Below are 21,794 nucleotides of genomic sequence, written 5' to 3' on the forward strand. Positions count from 1 at the left end.
GACATAAAAACAAAGGCTATTTTGAAAGTTATTGAAAATTGAGTGGTTGTAATGTTTTTAAAAATGCGCAGCCCATTGTTTCTGGAACAGCCAATTTTATTTTTCAAAATAAATAAGAACTAGAAGTTCAGATTTTCTCGAAATTACATATTGTTACATGACAATTGTTTCGACAACACCGTGTCTGTATCAAATGTCTCAAATTTTATTTTTGCATTTAAATAACTTATTCTCCATGCAGCATTTTTAATCAAACATATTCCAAGAATTCCACAAACCAATGCCTATATATTGAGTCAGAAGATTGGACTTTTACTTCCGAGCTATATTGTTAGTATAGATAAAAACGTGTCATATAATACTGTCGCCTTATCGTTCGAGATTTTTTTAAATTAACAAACGCGTGCCGTGGTGACTGAAAACTCCTTTGTCTAGAAGTCGATAAATTTTGCAAAGTCACCGCGTTATTATTGTGAATATCGCTATTCCATTCGATAAATTGTACATACCTTTCGGGTTTTTATCAGTTGTGACTAAATGTCAGTAGTGTTTGGCCTTGATTTGCGAGAAAATGGAAATAGGTGTATACATACTTCTTGCGCCACGATGTCAGATGTTACATCGTGCTACTTTGTGCATTTGTATTTTCTTATTACTAAGGACCTTTCTACTTTGTCCTGTAGTAAAAAATTTTATTTGAAAAGCGAAGTAATTAATAGGCGCTTTAGTTAATTGGAGATTTCATAATTATTTCAGATCTGTCGCTCGTAACTAAATTATTTAAAATTATAAACCCCCTCCTCCTCCCGAATTGACACGTTAGCACTACAATAATTCAAAATTAATGAATATTCAACAATGGCGTTTTGGCACCAAAATGCATTTGATTAAAAATTTGTTCATGCTAATATTAAAATTAATGCGCGAAACAAACCGAACACGCCATTTCGTCGAAATTAATTAAATTCTCTTGATTACCGACGACACTTGCCGATGCGTTATGTCAAACGAGAATATTGGGAACGTTGTACTCCGATTATGCTCACAGAACACAAAAGGAATTTTTGTAATTGCATTTGGACGTGTTAAATTCTTTTATCGCCGCCATTTAACGCAGTCGAATAAAATGTACTTTATGAAAATGCGATTTTGCGTTTAACTTTTTTAATTACGTCCTCGATTCTAAAAATTATTCACAGTTTGTTTGGAAATTTTAATTTTTTGAAATTAATGTTGAATTATTTTCTTCCTTAGTTTTATTATTTTGTTTTATTTAAATTGCTGGTGTGTTCGGCGTGAAAGATTTTTTAATTATTTTGGTCCCACCCAATTAATAATAATAATAATAAGTTTATTGATCAATCAATATCAGCCATATATAACGCTATTCATACTAATTCCCGTAAATACATAACCAAAAAAATAAACCTTAAAAAAGAATATAAAACAAAAGATTATTTAGTAGACGTGGGAGTAAAATAATTACGATTTGATAAATAGGCTAAAATATAACCAAAGAAATACTTCTTGTCGGTGAGAATTAAACTTATAAGTCTTATATAATTATGGAAACTAAAAAGTGTTAATGAAAGATAACGAATACCTATGTAAGTTATACATGTAATTAAATATGGCAAAATCAATACAAATTGGAAAAGTCAAGAGGGCACTGAAAAATCGAACGAACGGTAGCAAATTGAATGAAAACTAAAATGCTAGCGTATGTTTTGGAATGTGTTTGTATTAAATTTATTAGCCATTGGTTTGTCATGATCAGGTACAGACTAGTCTAGTTTTGGATACGTTTTCGTGTTTTTATTATTGTTGAGGATAGTTTGACACATTCGAGAATTTATTTTTTTGTCGTACTTTTTAATGATATATTTTTTCATTAGCAGTGAATGAATTCTCGATTTCTCTTCACTTAGCGGTCATTTGTTTAGTCGAGATAACATAGTTAAAGAATTTATATTTTTGATTTCAATCGGTAGCTCACTGTGGATATTTGGGCTTAAGTACAAAAAGAATCTTTGTCCTAGTGAGGTGTTGGTTTGAGGAAGGTAACCCGTTACTCCTTTGTGTCTGGTGTTGTGATTATGTTTTATTGTTTGTAATGTGTCTTTTTTCTTATATTGTGGCATTGCTATACTTTGCACAAAAAGTTGACGAATATCTGAAATTCTACTCTCTCGGAATAACTTATTGCTTGCATATAGTTTATTCTTCATAAGTTAAATGTGGTTAAACAAGTGCGAAAAATAAGGTTCTCAAGTACAAGACATTTCAAAATATGTTTTCAATTCTTTAAATTTTCTGATTAAAGATCTTAAGCGGTTGCTAGTATATTTTACGTGTTCACCCCACTTTAAATGCGGATCAAGTATAATCCCCAAATATTTGATTGTGGTTTTCTATTTTACGGACACAAAATGATTCGCATTTATTTTGATATTCAGTTCTTGGAAGTCATAAGGCATAAAATTAGTCTTTTCGTAATTGACGCTTAAGAGATGGTTATTCAACCATTTAAGTATATGCTGTAGGTCATGTTCGGCTTTGTTTTTAAGTGCTTGCCAGGATTTATCTCTGTAGATTATGGCAGAGTCGTCCGCAAAGCATATTAGTTCTCCAATAGATTTTATGTTAATTAAATTATTAATATAAAGTATAAACAATACCGGGCCCAAAACTGTCCCTTGGGGAACGCCAAACTCTACATTTGCTTCTTCACTAACCACATTTCTTACGTCAACTTTCTGTGTTCTTTCAGAAAGGTAACTTTTTAAAAAAATGTTAAATGTAGTTTTGTGATGGATGTAATAACTGGATGTGGCTTTCACTGGATCAAAATCCATTTAATACAATTAAATTGGAACAAAAAATGTTCAGATTTTCACATTTATTCATGACAGCTGTAATCTAATTGCTTTTAGCTTTATTAATTATTTTTTTATTTTTTTAATTAATAAAATTTTACTATTGGCGAGCTTCAACCGTTAAAAATGAAAAAAAAAGTAAAATACTTTTTGAAGCAGTTTTATCATACCCAATTCTTCCCGTTTGTGCGTGCGAAGTGCTACCTTCCAATAACCAAAAAGTACTCGTGCGCCAATCTTGACCACATACCCAAAACGGGTTTACACAAATTGTATGCGGCGTAAAGCCGGCTGACAAACCCAAATGTCCTGGATGGGTGCCAAATAATAATGGCGGCCGCCTACATTATGCAAATAAATTTAGCAAATAACAAAAGTTCCAATTAGCTGAAATGACCGCGCGGGCATTTTTCTTTTGATGATAAAAATCATTTTTAGATTGTACAATTTAATTCGAGCGGCAATGGGCCATAAATCATGCGAGGTCCGGGCATCGTGTTACTGAAAATTACTCAGTCATTTGTTAATTTTTTTCAGTCGCCAAGATTGTTGAATTTGATTGGGGGTGGGCGGTTCATTTTGCTAATGAAAACCAGCAAATTGCTGGCTGCATATATGTGTTGAATATAATATATACAAGGTGTCCCATGTCGATCTATTATGGAAAAACTTTCTAAAAATAAAAACTTAACAATCAATCAAATGACGAAAACGCCCTGTATATTTTCTCTCCAATTCACACCCGCACAATTCGAACTGAAGAGGCACTAAACCATTGTGAAAGTTATCGTGGCAATCTGGGCCTCTGCAATGTCGTTGACCTTTTGGTTACGTAACAATGACCGCGATTTTAGTGCATATGCGTATTGAGGTGCAGATGATGCTTGTATTGTTTCCGTGGGGAGCAATTTTTATAATACAGGGTGTTTTCTGAGTATGCTAAATATAATTCCCCTCTGTCAAACGAATTCCAGCTGTAACACATATCGTAGTCTAGTTTTATTAGAACTGATTAATTTCAGCGATTTGGGTCGTCGATAAGATAAGAATCAAATTTAATAAAAAATGAAGAAATTGCATTTTTTTTCCATTAAAATACTGCTACCAATAAATTTTTTGTTTTAGTTTTCCTCTTCTGGTGGTGAACATGTCAAAAAGGAGCCAATGAAAAAAAGTCGTATAGATTCAGTTGCATTTTTTTTAGTTTTAGATGGAAGCATATACTATATGATTTTGAGATAATGCCAGATAAAATATAAATTTGCTGACGTTTTGCACCACCCGGTATGATTGGCCGATGAAACAAACACGTTCCGTATCTTGCAAAAAAGAAAAACAAATAAAACGCGCTCTTTAAACATGTTTCAACGTCGTCGTTCGTGATATATTCAGCTAGATAAATCAGCAGACAGCGGACGGAAAGTATGAAAAGACAGAAAGATCTGAAACAAATTACACCATTAGGCATAATCGCATTACTGAACTGGACTGGCAAATTTAAATATTTAATGACATATGGTACGCCACGATAGATATCTGCGCTTAATTCACAACAGTTGCAGCGTTAAGTTATAATTAATTAATTAATTAACTCAAAAGGGTCGAAGTTTCAAAGGAACTTTCCATTTGCGGACTGTACGGATTGGACATGTGACACGGCCAATAACAATGACGTTCAATAATATTTTGTTGTTTGATCTTATTTTGTTAAATTGGCTCCCGTCCCCGACAGCTCTATAGTACGTATTTATTTCATAATACAGGTCGTGAATTTCAAAACAAAATTGAAACGAAATGAAAATTTTTCAGTCGTTACATGTTAATTGAATTGAATCGGGAGACAAGCAGGATTAAAACAAAATCTAATTAACACGTCGAGCTTGCTAACTACACTGGATCTTTTTTGCCATGTTAAAAGCGTTGATACTTTTCAATACCAATTAATTTGTTTTTGGCGCTTGGATTTTTGTAAAAAGTTCGATATCTGTATATTTGTTATTAGCCTCACATAGCATCAACATTTTTTTAGTAACTGTTCAAGCACTACGTGTAAAATCTCCTCTAAAAAGTAATCTGAAGTCTCTACTTCAAAATCCACTCTAAAAAGCTTCTCTCAAATTTTGACCACTGGGAGCTCACCTAAAAAGTCCTCCAATTTTCTTGGATAAAAGAGTATTGGTTAATATTATTAGTTTTCTATATATAATTATTGTCCGCCCAGGTAATTGAGTCTAAATTTCTTTAAGGATACAAAGTCTATCAGATGCTTCACATTTAACATAATATTACATTTAATTTATAAACTACAAATTTGCAATTTGTTTTATCTATATTTATTATTAATTGATTTAAAGTTCAGTATAAAAACGTATTTCTGAGATGAAACCAAAACTTTTTTACAGAAAATTTTTATTCTTTTTATGACTCTTCAGTGTACATGAAAATTTTAATGATCTCTATTTAGCTTCCTTTGAAATGAAAATCCATAATGGTTGTTTGGAAAACAAACCGTTTACTTGGATTTCCACATATACTTACAAGCAGAGTGACATGTTTCTCTAACAATATAATTTCAAACTAACATGGTATCGTGACAAAAATTCAGCTATATAAAACACAATTTTTAATCATTTTAAAAATGATTTCTCCTAACTGATTGGCTCTGAATGTAATATTTTAAAATATTTCGGAAACTCCGGTTAAAAAGTGTCCAAATTCTTAAGTGAAAATAATCTAAGAGGAGCTCTTAAAACTAATAATTCTTTTGGACAGTTAATAGAAAATAATAAAACAAATAAAATCGAAATTCGGAATGATCATAGTTTCATTGAAAATTTTCAAATTTTACAATTTGAAAGTAAAGGGCACAAATGAAGTTTACTTCAAGCTTTAGAGAACAGCAAATTAAAAAAATTTAATATTCCTTCCTCAGTGATCAATTAAATAACTCACCCCTATTAAACTTATTTTCAACTTAATTACCTAGTGTTTTAATTGTATTACCCTCCTTAAAATATATTACCTAGACTTAACGATAATATATTATATATATACAACGTGTTCGAAAAATAGACGGAGATAATTTAGATAGTGATTTCTTATTAAAAAATGCATGCTACGGATTATTAAATAGAAAAAATTGTTTTTAACAATATCTTAACGAATATTCAGTCGATTCTAATGAAATTTGGAAATAATAATTTTAATCTATTAGCGCATTTTTCTTTCAATTCAACACCCTGTATATTGAAACAACACCAAACATATATATATATATATATATATATATATATATATATATATATATATATATATATATATATATATATATATATATATATATATATATATATATATATATATATGTATCCGTTCGTTTGTTGAACTCCGACTTTAATCCTGTAGGCGTTTCGCCAAGATCTCACTTGGCATCTTCAATGCTCGCGCTACGAAAACACCCCAATGTTCGAATGTTTTCGGCGATCAATAGATCAATTCGCTTGCTGTATTAATTTGAAAACGTTATAGTGTTAATATATATATATATATATATATATATATATATATATATATATATATATATATATATATATATATATATATATATATATATATATATATATGTATATATATATATATATATATATATATATATATATATATATATATATATATATATATATATATATATATATATATATATATAAAAGTTGTAGAAAACTTTTTTTTATTCAAATGCTTGGTTCCGGATCTATAAAACAAAATGAGAGAGGAAATTTTCGGTTTGGAGTAGACGCCTGACCTAGACGTGACAGAAAACGTTGCCCTAGACACTGTTCAATTTCATGTCGCCACGGTTATCCCGGTTTGACCCAACGCGACCCGAGCGTCAAAGGTTAACGTTACGTTCAATGCTCTTTCACCCCGAAAATCGCACCCTTCGTGTTTTCTTCTTACGGTTACACCACCGCCGTCATCGCGGAACCATACAGTTTAATTAAAATCACGTTTTGTTGTTTCCGCGGAATGCGATAGTTATTGCCGATTTGTTGGCTTATTTATACGATTCTGTTTGTTGCTAACTTCAGTGGTAATGTAAGAATAAAAAGACTGTTGTCTATGTATAATTAAAATGACGATTACTGTATGCTTTGTTTCTTTCACTCATTGTTCTTTCATTGAACTGTCTTAACTGAATTCCATAGGCTCAGTATTATAATATGATGAGTGTTTAAAATTAGATTTATAGTTACTTTCTGGGAGCTGTCAGCAAAGTTCGTTCCCAAAAATAGTTTCTGTTTCTGAATTGGTCGCTAAGAAACAGATTAATAAAACTGCGCTTTCTAAAAAATGAGAAAATTTAGTTGTATTGTAAAGAGCAGATTTTTTTTAATAACAATGTTTATTGCAATTCATCCATTTTCTTATTAGATTTGGTTATTAGCCATCTCTATAGTTACAATTAAGTATAAGCATTGTTAGTAAGTAATGCCGTATGTCGTGTCTTAAAAACTGAAATATGGAAAACAATACTTGCGATTTATCTGAACTTTACGATATAACCTTTAAGTTGTCAAATTTACATTTTATTACTCTCTCGCATTAAGAAAGCAAATATGGTAAATAATTGAACTGAGGTGGCTTTTACTTTAGTAAAAGTTTAGATTTTCAGGAAACTTTATATTTTTAAATAATTGTTTCGACAACACCGTGTCTTTATCAAATGACAAAGACAATGATAAAGACACGGTGTTGTCGAAACAATTGTCATGTAAAAATATATAATATCTTGAAAATCTGAACTTTTAGTTCTTATTTATTTTTTATGGTAAATAATTGTTAAATTAATAAATTAAAATAAAAAAAAAACAGTTTACGAGTCGGACCAAAAGAGTTTTTAAGTTGCACGGTTGGTTGAAGATCTATTAACAATTATCTGAGTTAGGAAATTAAATTGCAAAATTAAGAGGGGGTGATTTCTGGTATACATGCACTTTTAAATCCAGATCTGCCTCTAGCTAAATAATTATTATTATGAAGTTTCGCACTATTCAAAATGACGAATTGTTTAATTGATTAAAAAAAGTATAATTCCGAAAATAAATTTTATTTAATAATAATAATAATAGTTTTTATTGGGAATTGAGATACAAATATAAATAATAAATATAAGTTGATTTTTATTTACCAAATGGCTGTTTTAAATTTTCAGTGCGACTGGATATTAGCGGCAAAGTGACTGACCAAAATTTCGTGAAAATTGGGAAAAAAATAAACACTAAGAAAATGGAATGACTCTAAATTTTCTAACCGAAACAAACGGCTTCGCACTACTCACGGCTTTAACAACGGCATCATTATTTACACGTCGGTTTGTATGACATGTAATGACGTTGGTTTAAATGTTATAGGCCATTTATCCATTTAGTTGGATTGACCTCTTAAATTTGCTTAACATGCAGGCATACATACGGCGAATTAAAGTAGCACAAAAAAATATGTTTAATGTATGTAGGTATTCAATTTGCGTGGATAAATTTTTAGTTATGGTTCGCAAATGAGGTTACTATTATCCTTTTACCTCTTTCCTTCTATGTACATTTCTTTAAGCCCTTTACTCCAGTCGTCGTTGTCTTTATTATAGAGTGTTTAATCCTCAAGGATAATTATGTATGTATATTATTTTGTTTTTATCATTACAAATAATAATAAAAATGGTCAAAGCGTAAAGTCTAACTAGCTAAATCAGCTACTCAACATTAACCCAACTCGACAAATCTATCTATTATACATCTTTTTGCCGTACAATATACATATATTTTATTCTAATCAGATTTATAACAATATACTTAGCACTACAAGAGAATCCGTACTAAACAGAAATAAAATAAAAACAATTGATCTTTGTGTCGTTACAAAAATTAACATATCTTCGGTTCTACGGCAGTGGCAGTATATTTGTTTAATTTTGAAGATTAAATATAGGACATTGGTAGAGTTATATGAGTCTATTGAAATTCTGTTTTTAGTTCTAAAATATTTGAGTATTGGAATGCATGCTGATAAATTTTGTTATTGTTTTTTGTCGTTTACAACGTAACTGCGGATATAAATTTTGCCAAAAAGAAAACATCCGGTTACCATATTTTTTCCTGTATACAAATTTAATATTTGTAATTGTAATCCTTTCGACGTGGCCATACCATTTCAACCTTGTACATTCTATAGTCTCCAGGAAGTCAATATCTATGCCGATTTGCTCTCTGAATTCAGTATTTCTCACCATGTGCCTTTTAGTTAGCTGGCAGCATTGTTTTGGAGGCGTCTTTTTTATTTATTACCTGACTGTGAGCCATATGTTGCAATACTTTGCAACTTTGCAACGATGCTTTTATATATTCTAATTTTTGTGTTCCGAGTGATATGGTTATTACAGGCTATATTATTCAGTTGACGTTTTGCTTATTATCTTGTGTAATTCTAGTTGCTATTTTCTTTGTATTATGGCCATCATTTGTTATTCGTACACCAAGGCTTTTGTAACTATCAGCCGTGTTAATTTGTGTGCCTCTTAATTCTAAATGTCGTCCTCCATTTCCCACCACTACGTATTCTGTTTTTGATGGGTTAATTGTTAAACCCCACTTGTAGCAAATATATTCCTCATTTTCTGCAAATATTAATTGGTTATCTGCAAAATGAAGGCTATAAAGCTTATGATCTTCGATTGCAATACCCATCGGTTCACATTTTCTTTTCCAGAATTCCAAGCCCCCCCAAATAGATCTTAAAGATTGTAGGTGCAATGCAGCAGCCTTGTCGAAGTCCTTTGGTTACCTTTATCCTTCTGGGTACTTTTTGCCCAACCTTTATTAGACTCGTGATATCGTCGTATAACTCCTTCACTGTATTAATGTATAACAGTGGAATTTTCTTGCCTTCTAATACTTTTCATAATTTAGTTAATGGGATCAATAAATACCATGTTTATTGATGATTGATTAAAATAAATACCATATTCCGTTCCAAACGCTTTTTTAATATTTGTTTTAGGCTAAACACGTTGTTTACACAACAACGCCTAGCACGAAAGCTGTTTTGATTTTCAATTCTGCTTTTAATTATCTCCCATACAACCTGCAAATTGAGTTGGTTACACTAAGCCCCCGGTAATTTGAACAGTCCTTTCTGTCACCTTTATTCTTGTATATATTGCTGATGAATGTAGTTTTCCATTCTGTAGGTATAATAATTGAAATAATTTGTTAGGACCTTATCATGTTTTTCGTGGACAATGTCTTGAAATTCTGCTCGGTCTTCTGTCAATTTTTTTGCATAATATTCTACCCATCTTTCCGGAGAGAGCAAGTTTAACCTAAAGCTTTCTTATAGTGTTGCTAACCACTTATTATACATAACTTTCTTCGTCCTTCCTGCATTTGTTTATTCCTCCATTCATTTCTATTATTTTTACTGTCCACTTCTCCAATAGCTTCCATCGCTGCTTCGTCAAGAGCTTTAATAATGGCCATTTGTAACTATTTGTAAAAATTTGGTATACATTACCAATACAGGTTTCTATTTTAAAGAATATAGGCGTGGGTCTGGAGCCAATCGCAAAAACCGCCTCCCCCCTCGAAAAACATTTAGCTTTATCCGCGTTATTGTCATGCAACGGCAAACATACAAAAACGTGACTCAAAAGATGTTTTCTTCTCCCGCGAATCCATAGGGGTGTGTAAATGGGTGAATAACTGCGCGCAGAATTTGCATATGGAAGGTTATTTTTAGTCGCGGCCCCCATGCCGTTTGTCATTGTAACCCTTTCCGATGTGTCGCCGATCATTACCGAAACATTACGGCGGCTAGCGTTAAGAAGACGTCGCCTCGCACGGGAGCGTCCCGACGCTCATAAAAGCACCACGCGGTTGATTCACGCTGTTCAGCCAAGCGTGACGCGGGCATTAGTGCCGGGCTAGACATTGTTCATTAAACTTGGTAAACAAAACAATTTTGATACATGCAACACTCTCCTGATACGCCGGCATTGTTTTTATTATTGTTGTTGAAATTGGATACGGATTGTCCGTGCTGTAAACGATAAGGCCAAACGTTTTTCTGATACGCAAGGCGATAACTTTAAACTTATCTATATAAATTTGGACAATGGGGGTGTATATTAATTTAGACCCGGATATTCTAATTTAAATATAATTTAACTTTAATTTTGAAAATAACGTTTAAGAACCCAAAATCTAATGAAATTGAAAAGTGTTTAATATTAATAGCATTGATAACATTTTAATTCCCTGTAACTTTTTTGTATTTTGAGATATCAAGGTAAACAAAAAAACTAAATGTAGTAGCCAAGTTTTGTTCCAAGTGACGCATAAAACAAAGCACTTATCAATTTTCTGACATATAAACCTACATCATATTTTTTTAATGGAACACCCTGTATATTATGTATGTGTTTAATAGAATATCTTATTCCGATTGCAATGGTTTAACAAACTCTATATTTATATATAAATCGGAAAAAATAGGAAATTTTTATATAATTTCTAAGAGTGCTCTGACTGACAAATAAAAATATGTTTATGTTTGACATATTAGTAAATAACCTTGATGGTTGAATTATTGTCCAAGTTATTATTGTTAAAATGGTTTTTTGCGAATTTAGCATCCGTGAAAGTACACTTTCTAAATAATTAAAGAGCAACCGTAGCTCGTCGTCAGTATATTAGACTTTATCCAGAGCGCCGAGCTCTATCAAAACAGATATTTCCAAGGCTGGCAAGGAAATTTGCAGAAAACGGTAACGTAAAGGAGGATGCAGTTTTGTTTGGATTTTTTCAATAGACGCAATATTTACTACAAGAAAAAAAGTTAATATGCTATATTGGGCTTTAAATAATCCTAGACAAATACACGAAATAAAAACCCAGGGGTGCCAATGAATTAATGTATGGTGTGGTGGCGTTGATCGGCATATTTTGCGTCCGATATTTATAGATCAAAAGTTATCTGGAGATCATTATTTGCAACTTTTAGAGCACCAAATAGAACAATATATAGAAGGTTTGTCCCTAAGTATATAAGCACTGATATATGGCAGCAAAACGGTGCCCGTCCTTACAATGTTGTGCAAGTTAATTTTTTTTTAACATGGAATATCCTATGGGTTGGATAGGGAAAGGCGAAACTATGGAATGGTCAGCGAACAGATTTTTCTAATGGGGGCACATAGAAATGTATTCAGGAAAATGTTGGTGACATACAGCAGCATTTAGAATAGTTAAATAATTTTAACTTTATGTGTCTTGCCATTTTTAGTGTTTTTGTTCTACTTTAATTTGTAAATATTTATTGTTATTGCAGTCACTTAAAGCACTCTTTGAAATTATATAAAAATTTCATCTTGTTGCCTATTTGTCAAAAACGAGTGGAGTAAAATATAAAGTGAGTTACATCATTGTAATCGGAATAAGATATTCTATTAAACACATATAGAATATACAGACTTATATATACACACTTTTAAATTACTCCATGAATTTAAATCATTAGTGAGCGGTCAAATTTGTTTGTGTCTATTGACCAAAATTATTTTAAAAATACAATTAAATATTTATTTATTTATATTGTGCGTTACATCCCCGAATCGCAAAGTATCGTATTTCAATATTCCTTGAAGCCGGATATCCCAAGCGCATAATAATTTATTATAAAATACATGATCAAATTTGACTGGTCAATTGAGCAGCCCTAACACTATCATCAGCTCATCATACATTTTAAATTATTCCTTGAAATTAAACCTGAAGTTTGGCCACTAAAATATATGTGCACGACATTTTTATAAATCGAAACATTTATCGGCAATTTTCAAAATTGTAAAACGCCCTATATGCCCTATCTAATAACCGCAGAGGCAGTCAGTGAACCTAATTTCAGCACATATTAAAATTAATCTTAATTTATTTTAGTAAAAGACGACAATTTATCGTATGGATAATATTTTATTTATTATTTCTTTATTGTATTAATTATTATATTATATTTATTACATTAAAATCGCTGTATTTTTTTTCATTTTTCTCAAAATATATACAAAGTTTTTTTCTAGTTATATAAAATATTAAAATTACATATTAATAACATTAAAATGATATATTAGTAATATTAAAATCCTGCTCGCCATTTAAAAACTAATGTCGTTGCTAACCTTGATGGCAACCAACTGAAATCGAAATTAAGAAATACCATTACCGCTTTCATTAGGAAAATATCTATGAAAAAAACTAAAATTTAAATGAATACATACATCAAATACATGGTTTTTGCCGTAAATGTTTTAAGACAATGTGAGCAAATAAACTTTAATTTTTCCATGAAATAAATATTTTTTTAAATATCGGCGTCGGAGATGTTATCAATTGTTGCTATTGAATAACAAAAGCAGTATAATCAAAACCAATAAAAAAAATTTCAAGTTGATCGTTTACATTGAAATATTATAAATTTTAACATCCCAGTAAAAGTTTTATACGTGACACTTAGGTTTATGGTAAAAAAAAATAATTCCAAAAATTGTTAAAACTCTTTTTTCCTTCCTTTCAATAAAATAGAAAACTGCTATTCCAAATCTTAAATTAGTGATGAAACCTTGACCTTAGCATTCCATTTCAAAATAATTATTTAAGTCTAATGTCCAATTTCATCCGAAAATCGGTTTCAACCTCAAGCTGTTGCCTTAAATGTAAAGAGTTTTTTTAATTTTTTTCGTGCAGCTTCGTCGATTCGCAGCTGCATTTTTTTTCATAACTATAAGAAAACTATTTTACAAGATAGATTTTGTTTCTGCTGGTAGTTCCAATGCGGTCATTTTGAAAGTTGTGTTTTTAATTTTTTCATTTTATTTATGGTACATATACTAGGGCGTAACGATATCCTAAAAATTACCCCTTTTACGGAAGAAATGTTGTTTTTAATTTTCTTAGTTTTTTTTTCGTCTTCTTAAGTGTAATATCTATTGCAGATCACAGCTCACCGCTGACGTTTTTTATCTCTACATGTCTTTGAAAAGTGAAGGAGCGAGAACGACTCGACTTGGAGTCGAAAATAGCTTTGCATGAGTAAAAAAGACGGTCAAAGGCCACACGCTACCACCCATACTGCGTCGCACGTTGAGTAAAGGATCGTTAAGCAAAAGGAAATTGACTTGCGATAAAGGTAGGCATTTTGAAATGGTTTTATGACGAGTGCGACCAAATCCTTGCTACCGGCGTCACGGCAGTATCGCTACATTGTTGCGTTAAGATAAAGTAAACGTATCGATTGTCTACGGTCGCCTTTCAAGCCCGTAACACAAATTGCGTTAAGGCATAAATTTTAAAATTTATATGAACCCGACGTCCCACTGGCCGCTTCGTAACTAATTTGTATTGGAAAAAAAAATCCTCTGTCAAGTTTAATCCCGTCCAGCTAATAAGGCATCCCAAGGTACTGCATAAACTGTCGCATGATCTATAATTACGTTTTCAGTTGCAATTAACTGCTGACTTTTATATTACATGCATTGTTTATTGGTGCAAGTTTTGGTGATGGTGAGTAAAGGCGTCCCACTATAATAGTCACAAAATCATAAAAAGGTAAATGCTAAAAGCAGTAGCAATACTTTAAAAGCCATTATTGTCACGTCACGTGCTATTATCATCAAAAGATGTACGTCAATGTTTTTAACATAATATATCTGAAATGATTTACATAAAAGAAGTGCTATGCTACTACAACATTTTGGAATAATGTGCAATTTTTCTTTTCGGCAAATTTTTCATTTAAATTGGTAGGTGTACTATTATTTACGATATTCTTGATGTTATAACCCCTGAATATGATTTTAACTCAAAATTACATTTAATTAATTGTACTCGCCGTTTCGTCCAGAAAACATCCATGAGGCAAATTACTGGTTAACCATTGTTTGAAAATTAATCCAAAAATAGCTTAGTACCATTTACTTGGGATTGCGATCTTAAACTAATTGTAATTAAAAAAAAAAACATTATGCGATTGTTTAGTCTTAATCGCATCTTAATTTTTGTGACAGTACGTATAGCTTTCTAGACTGTGACGCAAGACGTATCTAGCCGGGAAGTTAGTGCTACAATGAGGGAAAGAAGCAGATTCAACATCCTGGAAAGCCGGCATTATCATAGTTTAGTACTATTTAAAAAGAAAATCAGAAACATTTGCTCTGAATAATAATTTGAAAAAATTAAACCTACATATGGTACCTATCAGTTGGACTTAAGGCATAATTACATTATATCGCCTCATTCTCAAAAAAAATTACTCATTACTAGGTTTTAGTGAGATATGACTTCAACTTCGCCTTTGTTCTTGCAATTGATTGATAGTATATTGTTATTATATATAGTATATAGTTATTATTATTATTGTTATTGTTATAATTTTATAATTATTACTAACATCTGATGGTAACTACTCATAAGCATTTTACCTTTATCTTTTATGTAATTGTGGACAAAAAATTAATCTTAAACTCGAACAGTGTCGTACATGGAAATAAAAAATGACTATTGCCTAAAGGACATCAAACATTATCAATAAAATAGAAGGTTCGGACTAATTTCTCCTCTAAAAAAGGCTAAGGTTCAGTTAAAAAGATTGTAGCTAGAATTTGATATTTAGCGTTGCAGAAATATAAATTAAAATCTGTATTTAATTCGAATTTGTTGACTTAGATTTATATAAAAATATTATTGGCTTTAAAAGTACTGTAATATTGATAAATTGTCGGGATCAGAAAACATTTGCTTTTGTCTATTTTTATATCAGAATATGTTAGAATGCGTATGATGCGTATAACAAAGACGTCACAATAAATTCCGTAGTCTCCCAAATTGAATTAAAATCCGTAGAAGGGATCAAAGCATAAGAGTGGCGTGGGGGAGATTATTAAACCGACAAAATACAAGTCTCTTTCGTTCTTTTTCGGTCGAAACTCACTTTTTCGTCAACACAATTGTGTCTGGATGCAATTAATTTAAAACAAAAACACGCTCAACGAGACAAGCCGGCTTGTTATCTTTATGAACACTTCGGTTTTGGGGACGGGCGAAATGAATAATTTGACATTTTGGTTTATCTTTCGAACATGTTCTTTAGTCTTTGTGTCTTTCTCGAATAAATAATGTAACCGGGAATCGCTGAAAAAGAAAAACGGAACGCGATCTAGGTTGCGATAAACGAACGAGGTGTATTATTAGCTGCACAAAAGGGTTTCGCGATTGCTATACGCTAAAAGTAATTTCCGACATAGAATCGTCAGTTTCAACGTCGCCAGAATCGAAATTTTAGTGTTCGTTTTTTTTTTCAAAAAACTAAAATCAGTCTGAAATAGTTAAATAGTCATTAAGGGTCATAATCCATATTTTACAAATACTTTGGAAAATGAAGCGGTGCCCCGAGGCAATGGCAGCTTGAAATTCGAAATGTTGAAATGTTGAATCATAAGTAATAGTCTATAGTAATTATTTTTCCGAAATGGTTTATAAAAAACAAGCTGTTGACTAGGACTTTCACATATATTTATTTACAAGTGACATGTTTCATTAACACTTATTCAAAGTGGCATGGTGTTATGTCAAAATTTCATCTATATAAACTCAAAATGTGTCATGGTTAATTTTAGGTAATTTATAAGAGGAGGGAAAATTATAGCTATACCGGTGATATAATTATAAACTAATATAAGGTAGCTCTTTCACTACGTGAACTTCAATAGGGATATTGTTTTTTCTTTAGGATCTTGTTTATGATGTTGGGCTAATAGCCGTTAATTATTATCAAACAAATAGCTTTTAATAACTGTTGTTCTCCAAACATCAGGCACAATAATTTAGTATAGGTATTGTCTATAGTAATTAATAGTCTAAAATGGTTTTTGAAAAACACGCTGTATACTAGGATTTTCACATATATTTACAAGTGGCATGTTTCATTAAGAATATAACTTTTTCAAAGTTACATGTCAAAAATTCATCTATATAAACGCAAAAGGTATCATGGTTAATTCTAGATAATTTATAAAAGGAGGAGAAACTGGTAATATAATTATAAACTAAGCTAGCACTAGGCTGAAAATAAGTTTAACAGGGGTATTGTTTTTTCGTTAGGAACTTGTCTGTGATGTTTGGCAAATAGCCTTTAATTATCATCCAATAAATAGCTTTTAGTAACTGCTATTCGCCAAACATCAGGCAAAATCCCCAAGAAACCACAATGCCATAATTGTTGCAAAACTCGAGTGAAAAAGATTCCAACTCTTTAAGTAAAGATAGTATGAAAATAGCTTATAATTAATAAAATAAGTCCAGCAAATAAAATGAAAATATTTTTGCAATGATTGTCTTAAAACGCTCATTAGCCAAATAATTCCGCCCTGTTAAACTTATTTTTCGCTTATTTACCTTGAAAAAGTGGTACTTTATATTAATTTTTAATTAAATTATCCGTTTAGGTTTAATTTACTATCGTTTTACAAATGACTTAGAATTACCCATGATAGATTTCGTTTATTTATGTTTGTTCAAGATACTATGTTAGTTTAAAAAACGTACTTTGTTAATAAAAAGTTTCACTCTGCTTGTAAGTATATTTGTATCCATATTTGTTTTTAATTGATGAAGCGACTCTCAATTAGCGTTGCATTTAGATTAAGGGTCGTCTCGATAATTAATAAAATTTTCCACTGTTAAGTTCGGAAACGTCTATATACGACATTTGCATAAAACATTGTAACCCGAAGCAGGAAAAGTACTTATCGCGAGTGCAGCAGCATAGCAGGCAAATAGATTAAAATGGATACTCGAGTACGCGTCACAACAATATTCTGCGCATTAAGAAGTTAATTGTACGAAAGAGTGTCACTTGAAATAATCCGTGTCGCGTCTCTAGTCCTTAAACCAGTGCTAATAACTTTTTGCGACAGTCTATTGTACAGTTAGTCCGCCATGAAAATAGTCAAGTTGCATCGGGGCCAGAGGCACACTCGATTTTTGCGACACCGACCGGGTGAAACAAAAGGGGGGCCTAGGGGAGACACGTGGACGTACGTACGTCCCACTGAGACCAATATCAATAATGTTATTGAAATACTTTTCGAAAGCCTAACAAGAGGGGGGTCTGATGTATATAGAATAAAAAAAAATCCTATTTGTATATCTGGAGACTTTGAGGTAGTTTTAAATCGCCCCTGTCAATCCCTTGTTCTTGGAAAGTCCTGACCAATAAGGGGGCCCTTCAGAACGGAAATTGGACTGGATTAATTCGAGATCAAATCTTTTTCCTTTTTCTTTATTGGAAAACGTAAACACGAACGGGAAGAAATTCAATCATGTCGATACGTGAAACTTCACTCAAAAGTGGATTTAAAAAGGTGTATTAGCCGCACGGAAGTTATTTACCCGATACGGAAAATTACGAACAAAACAAATAGAATTCGTAGCGAGGTTTGATTGTTTTTCATTATTGTAAATAACGGCGTATCTACAATATCAACCTTAATTTAATTGACAATTACGGTAAAAGCGGCAAGTTGCTGATTGTATTGGATCAACTATTATATAGATGACGCTTAACGAAAGAACTGGAAATAAATTAAAGGTCTTTTTTAGAAGCAATTCGTCAAAACGGTCTTGTATTTTGTTTCTTCGCCTGTTAATAAAAAATTATTCAGATTTCGAACTATACCAGCGTAGCAATGGGGTTTCCCATTATCCTTCCAGCATGATATTTATAGACATATTCCTGATGTCCAAATAAAACAATTCAAATCAATCTGAAATTACTCAACATTTCAAATACAATGATAAAGTTATGCAATATAAAATTAATTATTTTTCATATTTTCTGTAGAGGATGATTCAAAGATGGAGTAAAGTTAATTATGCTTATGGTTTCAAAAGTTATGAGAAAATAGTAAATATAAAAAATATTAAATATTAAAATCAAGCATACGGGAAGGCTCAAAAAAGGGCCACTAATAAAGCATACATTTTTTTAAATGTAACAGTCTGTTTTTCAACATGCCGAAACCTAATAGTTTTTGCAACATTTCAACTTTTGCAAACTACTCATAATTGGTATTAGATGAAGATGACGTGAAAGATATATCCAACGGAATTTGAATTAGATGTTACAGTTGGTTCACTTTAAATTCAAAAGTCTCGATTTTCTTAAAGGGCACACCGTATATATTGTTATTTTTTCTAAAAGATCTTACAGAAACCTACACCTTTTTTTTAAATATGTCATATACCTACTTTTTATACTTTTGCTATTTATTTTAACTTTTCCAATATTTACCCGTCTTTGTGCCTAAGACTATTGCTATATTATTAGTTGGCCATAAATGAATAGGGGAAAGAACTTTGTTGGAGCAGTAGATAAAGCAACATACAGTTTTTTTTGCGAAAATAAATAATATTAAATAACTATTACATCTCAATCTCAATGTAATAAATTTCCTGAAGAAGTTGAGGTAAATCATTCTGCAATCGGTTTTTCATATTCAATACTTCCACTAGCATCAAACGGTTTCATTATACACTGAAGGGATTGTCTAGTTAGTATATGACTATTAGGGTACTTCGCCTTGTAGTCTAAGCGTCTCACCCACTATATAAATCATATCAATGTAATCACCTTTAGGAAAGTCCATGTGTAGTTTTTTTTTAATTTACAATTTCATTTTGTCAGAGAGAAAGAAGGGTAAATATTGCAAAAGTTCAAATAAATCACCAAGTATTACAAATATGTATATGACATTTAATAAAAATTGCAGATTACTAAGAAAACAGTATATATATGGTGTGCCATATATAAATATATAAATTGAGATTTTTCATCAAAATAATCCAAATATTTCGTTTATTTTGAACATCCTGCATCATCTAATTTAAATTCCGTTGCATATATTCTTTAAGTCAATTTCACATTAAATAATGGCGCTATCGTGTGCGAAAATTAGTATTTTTTTAGAAAAATTTAAATATTGTAAAAACTAATACATTCATGTATTATTATTAATAAAACGTTGAATAATTTCAAATGGAATGCAAAACAAAATTAAAAATAGGTTGTTCTATCTAAAAAATAGCGTATGTTTTGTTCGTCGCGCTTTTTTGAACCACCCTGTGTACTTTAAAATAATTTTCATAATTCATAACTTTTGAAACAAAATCCCCCTGTATATTTCTGAAGTTACTGTATGTTGTGGTATCGTCTGTCTCAATCTTCATCGTGCTGACTGATATGCTGCACTTTTTTTTCTTTTTTCACTTTCTTAGTAGTTTTTTTCATTATTACGAGCTTGACAAGTATCAGCCATATACAACATTTCTTTAATTCTGACCTGTTAAGACATAGCCTTAAAAATATTAAACTTAGTTAAAAATGGCTTCATATTTAGGTATCTAAAGTTCCCTTTCTAGCCATAAAATATCCCTAAATATAAAATCAAAATCCCCATGTATAAGTGCGTAAATTTTAAAATAAGTTTCCGAATCGAAAATCTTTTTATGGCCGGTACTGTTTATATGCCGAACATTTGACCTTTGGGAGTATTAACCATGGTTGCGATACATAAATCCTAAAGTCCGTTTTGGTATATCGGTAGCCGATAATAAAATTAATTAGCTTTAACTCGTGAAACTATAAATTTATAATTACCCCTTGTAAATGTCCACTAGGGTCGCCACCAGTGTCCGTCGTAATGTACGGCCATTTGGATCGGGTTTTATTGCCGAAACTTGTACCGGATTTGGTAATTGGAAAATCAAAACACCAAGCGCAACGGGCATTATGTTAAACGTAATTCGTAAATAAACCCAAATCGTACGTGGAATAAAATTTTGCACCAAGGCGCGTAATTGAGACTTAGGTTTGCTTCTATTTTTAATTTATTTTCCAATGTTATTAATTATTTCAGTAAGAATGTGACAAATATTGTTGTAATCTCTAATTTTTAGTTTTTGATATATTGTGGAGCACTGTATTATTGTAAGACTTTCCGTTTTTTCAACTATAATCGGTCACAAAATCATTTATTTATTATGCACCAAATTCTTAATTGATCGCAAAACTTGACATGGGATATAGCAAATTTGCTACTGAAATTTTTTCCGTTAATTTTCAGTATTTGAACTAGAAATATTCTCCGTCAAACCAGTTAACGTAATTTTTAACATAAATTTCAAATATTTTAACTTTTAAATCCATAATTTTCATTGTGATTATCAATCATTGCAATTCACGCCATTGTGATTATGTCATTTGAGAAAAGAAAACTGTACATTTGTAATATCTTTTTCGCTATTTAAAGCAAGGAATAATATTTCTTTCGGGAAAAGGGCTCGCCGCATATTTACGGCTTAATTTGGCACCATTCCATGGAAATTATCTCCTAATTTCTGTAAATAACTTCCACGTCATAAATGCTAACCGTCTTTCGCGCCATTTCCACCCGACAATTAAAAAACGAACCTCTTCAGACCGAAACAAAAGCGAAACATAACAATTTTTGCGGCAATTCTCCCGTTAGAGTTGGGGAGGAAGGGGGTCGTCAGAAACCGTAGAACGGCCGTCCGTTGGTCTCAGGTGGGCCCCACAGCATAAACGGCAGAGTCGGTTCCATTTCCTTCGTGTCACTGTCAATTCCAATTCCACCGGATTTATTAAATCGACCTCTCAAACGCCAATTAAGGCCAAATACATCCCTCTGTTAATTATTTTTTACGTTTCCTTCCGCCTTCCGTTTTCGATAACGAAGATTTTTGGGGACGCTTTAATTAACATAGGTGGCTGCCTATTATTTCTTTTGTGCCTTTA

General features: G+C 31.5%; 1 long non-coding RNA gene across 1 annotated transcript in view; it reads left to right on the forward strand.

Annotated features, from left to right (window-relative positions):
• Window positions 1-21,794, forward strand: part of LOC132708836 (uncharacterized) — a 367,983-nt gene that overhangs the window by 241,929 nt on the left and 104,260 nt on the right. Inside the window, exon 5 of the long non-coding RNA XR_009620036.1 lies at window positions 13,918-14,111. This is a non-coding gene — a long non-coding RNA (uncharacterized LOC132708836). The remainder of the gene's footprint in view (window positions 1-13,917; window positions 14,112-21,794) is intronic.

Source organism: Cylas formicarius, unplaced genomic scaffold (genome assembly GCF_029955315.1).
Source record: "Cylas formicarius isolate icCylForm1 unplaced genomic scaffold, icCylForm1.1 PGA_scaffold_12__32_contigs__length_19106922, whole genome shotgun sequence".
Lineage (NCBI taxonomy): Eukaryota > Metazoa > Arthropoda > Insecta > Coleoptera > Brentidae > Cylas > Cylas formicarius.